The following is a 5,616-nucleotide window of genomic DNA, read 5'->3' as shown; positions in this document are numbered from 1 at the left end:
CAATTAAATTTGTACAATCAATACTCTACACTGACTGTCTTCTCTGTACTGTCTTTCCCTTGCTTCATTCATATGAAGGCTTCTAATCGCTTCACCACTTATGTTATAAGGAATAGATTGAATGTTGACTCACTATGGAACACTCAGTTAAAATAGTATTTCAACCATTAGCCGTTATTGCAATAGTTTAATGTCATATAGAGTGGTTTCAGTGTTATGGTGTTTTTGCTTTGAAAGGTAAATACTGTTGTATGGTGAGTGCGGATATGGACAGGAGCATATTTTGCCTTGTTCGATCGCTGGTCACGTGGTTGATCGTGTGGCAAGGGTAACACACAGCGTTGAATAAAAGCGTCATTTTTGCACGGCATCACCACCTAGGGAGGTATATGCTGTTCATCTGAACTACAAGCACAAATTCGAATTATCAATTGTTAAGTGGTTACGAATTACATACCACTTGACAATTACATACCAACATCAATCATGAAAATAGAAAATATTGCCATTTCCGAAGGAAAGGACACTGGAAAGTTTATTACAATTGAAGAAAGAATGAAACCTCTTTTGATGTCCATGAAACTATTGGGACTGTACTTTGACCCATCGCAGGATAGTAATGTAGTGGACCAGTCACAGAATGGACGTAAGAAAATATCTACACGGCTACTGTCATTCTTCAGCCACCGACTGTATTGTTACATTGTTCTTCTTTTGCTATGGTTCAATTTTGTTCAGTGTGCTGTTGGCATATTCCCTCTTAATGAAAGCTTACCTTTGAGGATCATTCTCACGTCCTGGTATCTCCAGTGCTCTTTGAATGCAACTATCATGATTGTTTCATGTCAGAGACTTAGTCACTTGCGATCCTTCTACAAACACTGGGATTCTCTTTTCAAGAACAATGTGACCAATGGTACCGGATTTGGATTCATATGCCCAATAAAGTATTTAAAGTTTTCTACATCAGGTGGATGGGCTTTGTTCTTCGTTAACATAGCTGCATTTTTAACAATCCTTTTTGGAAATGTGTCAACGTCAACGGCTTTACTTGGTGATATTGTTCGGCCATTTCCAAAGGAACAATGGACAGTCCTACTCGATGTTATCATGCTTGTTTTAGACAATGGTGCATGGATGTTTCCTGTGATCTTCGTGGTCGTAGTTTCAAATGTCATCAAATGTCATCAAATGTCAGTTTCTCAAATTTGGGCAGGTCCTCTCCAAGCAGATCCAGGAGGCAGACGACCACATACCTGATCGTCTGCCAGAACTGAGATCTCGCTACACACAGCTTTGTCAGGCTGTGGACATCATCAACAGAACCTTCAAGTGGATACTTGGATTGTCTTTTCTCCTTCTGGTTCTCTTGGCCTGTTTTATTTCGTATCAGATGATAAATGGACCACAAGAGAAGTTTACATTTATTGTCTACTCGTTTTGGCTTGGAAGTTGTTTCGTTATCATAATATTGCTGACAAGGAGCAGTTCAGAAGTACATGACGCAGTAAGTACACACTTTCATGAGCCTTCTCATTGGGAACATGGGTGGCCCAGAGGTCTAAAACTTCATTATTCGATTTGAGTGGTTGCATCGCGCAGGCATGCCAGAAACTGATGATCGTGGGTTCAAATTGCAGGCAAATGTTTCCAAAAACTTGACTCGTAAAGATCCGGGGTAGAATAGGTCTTCACCAACCCATGCTTGTCGTAACAGGCGATTACCGGGATTGTGTGGTCAGGCTCGCTGACTTGGTTGATGCATGTCATCGATCCCAATTGCGTGGATCGATGCTCATGATGTCAATAACTGGATTGTCTGGTCCAGACTCGATTATTTACAGACCGTCGTCATGTAGCTGGAATATTGCTGAGTGCGGCGTTAAACAACAAATAAACAAACAAAATCCAAAAACTGTTGTATAATGTCCTTCGTTTCAAATATTATTTCCACACACACACAAAAGTATTTCAAAACGTTTGCTGTTTAGATATATAGCCACAAAATGTTCTGGGTGCAACTGTTTCAGGCGCATTCTTTGCTGGAGGATATTTTCCATATTGGGACAAAAGGCGCCACTTCAGAACTTCTAGGACAGGTAGGGATATATTTTTTGCCATACCATACTGCTTCCAAAAGGGTATTTTTATTCTCCATCTTGGACCAAGATTCAGTGCCCAGCCAGCAATAATAGTTAGGGCCCACTTGGAGCTAACGTGGACTGCAAAATGGATCCTAATTAGGTAACCCTTTGTGGCCAAATGCGAATTTGTCCAAGGGCTCCGAATAGATCCTGAGTGGCATATATATAGAGGCTATATGCGACCGAGATGGATTGTGTCTGTGCAGTTGTTGACATGTTTTTCCCCAACATGCATATGATATGCAACCCTTTTGTGGAATCACTGCCTCATGGTTTCATATGTATTTAACATTTCAGGTATATATTCCATATTTCATGTTTATAATTAAATAATTCCCGAATTCGAACATTTAATAACGCTAAGAAAGTATCTAAACTTTATGACTGAACCCATTTTTCATGCAATTGTCATGACTCAAATTCAATATAACAATACTAAGTATTAATCACACTTACATTTGAAATGAATTATTATGAATTTATAAATATAAGTTGGTCAGGAAAAAAACCTCCTGTTGTTCACTCGAAAAATACAAACATTCATGACAAATGTTTTTAGTTACCACAAAGAACAGACACATATTTTGTTTGTATTTTTTATTCAGTACCTTCATAAGAGCATATGTGCATATTTTGACCTTATCGTTCCTTTTATGACTTATAATATGACTTATAATATATTGTGTTGACCACATTAAGATCCTCTATTAGGAATACACACAGTATATGTATTTAGATGTCCAAAGCTATTTAATTGAAATGTTTATTCATAATTCATGATTCTTGTCATCCAAAAGCACACTAGCATGATAGCCTACTCTATTATGTGAAGTACTAGTATTTGTTGGGACCCATATGGAACCAAACCCAGTTGGCAAAATCTTTGACCAGTTGCTTCACCTGGCCCACTCTGAACCCAAAGTGAGGCTCATGTGTACAAACTGGCAGAGGCTGAAACCCTAATGCTGTATTGCAGATTTTGTGAATTCCCTGAGATAGCTTTCATTTACTACTTTATATTACATCCTGTGGACAGACATTAACCAGTTTAAACCACAAAGAACATATAGAGTCTTATGCAGCTTGAATTACAAATACAAGCACCAACACAAACATAAAGCGCCATAAACGTTCTCGGAGAATGTTAATGTCTTGTGATCGGTTAACTTAATGTATCAAATTGATTTTGATCAATACTTGGAATCTGTGTAATTTTGTAAGATATACTCTTCAAAAAAAAAGAAACTATAAATCAGGATTGCAACTTGGTTTATTTTTCGAGTTTAGATTTCATAAATATTATAAATCGTGGAATGTATAGGTAAATTATTGCTGTACAATATGCACTTAACAAAAATGGGTGCAAGGACGTACGGGGTAGGTGGAAAGTCAGTAAAGATTATGGCCTCCCCGAGCTGCTATCACCTCATGGCAGCGACTGCCCATAGACGCTCTCTAAGTCCGAATAACAGCCCGGGGGATGTTCTGCCACTCCTGCTCTAGCGCCACAAACAGTTCCTGAAGTTTCTGTGGCGGCGATTGACGTTGACGGACACGACGGAGCACGTCCCACAGATGTTCAACAGATGACAAGTCTGGTGAGTGGGCAGGCCAGGGTAGCGAAGACACGTTGTTCTGACGCAGAAACTCTGTGCCCACACGTGCGACGTCGGGTCTGGCGTTGTCCTGCTGTAAGAAGCCGACATTGACGTTGATGAAGGGGACATCGTGACGCTGCAGGATCTCGTCTCGGTAGAGCACCATCCACTCTCACAAGTGCTGTCCGGCCTCAGTAACGAATGCCTCTCCATACCATGACGCTTCCCCTGGTCACCCCCATCACCTGCGCCACATGCTGTTGTGTTTTACCCGCTTGCAGTCGGCCGATGGCGTTGTTGCGTTGTGCTTCTGATAGACGTGGCAATTTAACGGCTCGTTTTCTCATTTTCTTATTTGTGTGTCAGCGGTCATTGTCTTGGCCTTTAAAACCTTGCTGTCAGAAGAATTATCAAGAATTTCTCCGTCGCGACGTCACAACATTACGTTTCGGGCAATCTGCATGTTTGCTCGAAAGTTTAATGAAATCTAATGATTACTTAAGAAATATATTTTTATTTCTACCATACAAAAACGATCGGGTCCGGTGTTATCAAATTAATGCATGTATAGTTTTTTTTTAAGAGTATACACCGACTTGTAGAAAAAACAATGACAATGGTGCAACCCAGATTTGTTAATCTGGAAGTTAGATTCAGAACAACTTCACTGGGTATGTTACAGTCGGATTAACAGGTATTCACTAAAGTATCACATCTAAAATGTTTATTCATTTATGATCGTTCCATCGTTACCAATCATTGCTTACTTTTTGCAGCTGAACCTCTTTGTCTCCAAGTTGACAGGAACATCCACTGGATTCACAGCCATTAACTTCTTTGTCATCACAAACGAGTTCCTTCTGACTGTAAGTTGCAACAATCCATGCCATAAAATCTAACAACTATCTTGACACAGGACAGTGGAACATAATTGAAATCAATCAGCCACTGTTCATACACTATATACACCATAACATGGCATAAAATAGTGCGGGGCGGTCGTGTAGCCTAGTGGTTAAAGCATTCGCTCGTCACGCTGAAGACCCGGGTTCGATTCCCGACATGGGTACAATGTGTGAAGCCCATTTCTGGTGTCCCACGCCGTGATTTTGCTGGAATATTGCTAAAAGTGGCGTAAAACCATACTCACTGACTGAAATAGTGCATGACAGTTTGACTGATCAACAAGAAAATCTTGGTTATGTTTTTCCCTGACGAGCTTGTCTGGCGTTTGATTTCCGCTAAACTTGGGGCTCACATTGAGTTCCTAGTACCCAGTGCTTGCCATACGATCCGACTGATATTGTTCCCAAATGCGTTGATAATTTTTCCTTCTGTTTACCACGTGTATCTTGATGATGCAAAGGCCATGTTATGTTACTTAACATTCACTCATTTCAGCTGGGAGGACTGTTCATCACCTACTTCTTCCTCCTGCTGCAGTTCAAGATATAGACTATCACCGGGTGGCCGCACGTGACAAGATCCTTGTATACAGGAAAACGATTCCCGTTTCCACACAAAAAACTAACGCTGTGTCACTGTGACGGCAATTGAAGCTGTGTGAATAATGTTGCTGTGATCATAACTATCACAACCACCAAAGGCCCACATTCAGATTTATAATGTAAAGAAACAACTTCAACTTCAAAAAAGAGGAGGGGGAGACATATGGTGTTGAGTAAAAGCACCTAATATTAGTTTTTAGACAATCATTGAACGATATCTGATCATCGATATACCTGTACAAAGATAAGCAACTGTGCTTCAGATATAGTGGTGTAAATGGTATGGAAAGTAACAACATAATTCGTCCGATTAAAATCAAATTGATCGCCATTCGTCCGATCAATGTTTTATCATAACAAATTCAT

General features: G+C 40.0%; 1 pseudogene; it reads left to right on the top strand.

Annotated features, from left to right (window-relative positions):
- Positions 1 to 486: 486 nt before the first annotated feature.
- On the top strand, positions 487 to 5,197 carry LOC139442200 (uncharacterized; annotated as a pseudogene).
- Positions 5,198 to 5,616: the final 419 nt, after the last annotated feature.

Source organism: Haliotis cracherodii, unplaced genomic scaffold (assembly GCF_022045235.1).
Source record: "Haliotis cracherodii isolate W230 unplaced genomic scaffold, xgHalCrac1.p SCAF_5, whole genome shotgun sequence".
NCBI lineage: Eukaryota > Metazoa > Mollusca > Gastropoda > Lepetellida > Haliotidae > Haliotis > Haliotis cracherodii.
The sequence above is the reverse complement of the archived record's forward strand: the minus strand, read 5'-3'. Positions and strand labels throughout refer to the sequence as shown.